Below are 386 nucleotides of genomic sequence, written 5' to 3'. Positions count from 1 at the left end.
ATTGGTGCTAAAGAAATTCATAATTAGCTGAGTAGTGGTTACCAGCGTTTACCAGCATGGACTACTTGAGCACCTTTTTCAAGACCCTTATCCATGCCGCCACCCACGAGTTGCGGTTATTAGTTTACCCATAGTGTACAGTTAAGACTAATAGCTCAGCTTTATAGCTACCCCTACCATATATTAAGATATCCAGGAAGTAGTAATAAACATCAACCTCTGTTTATGTCATAAACAAAATCAGACATTCACTGAGCTGGGAATGAACATGAGTTATCGCTTTCTATTTCGCTACTAATACTAGGATATGATAAAAAGTATACCCTCAACCCACGCTCCCGTAACGGGGAAATGTGAACAGCAGCAGAAAAAGCGAAGCAATGGAT

Source organism: Penaeus monodon, chromosome 31 (assembly GCF_015228065.2).
Source record: "Penaeus monodon isolate SGIC_2016 chromosome 31, NSTDA_Pmon_1, whole genome shotgun sequence".
NCBI lineage: Eukaryota > Metazoa > Arthropoda > Malacostraca > Decapoda > Penaeidae > Penaeus > Penaeus monodon.
The sequence above is the reverse complement of the archived record's forward strand: the minus strand, read 5'-3'. Positions refer to the sequence as shown.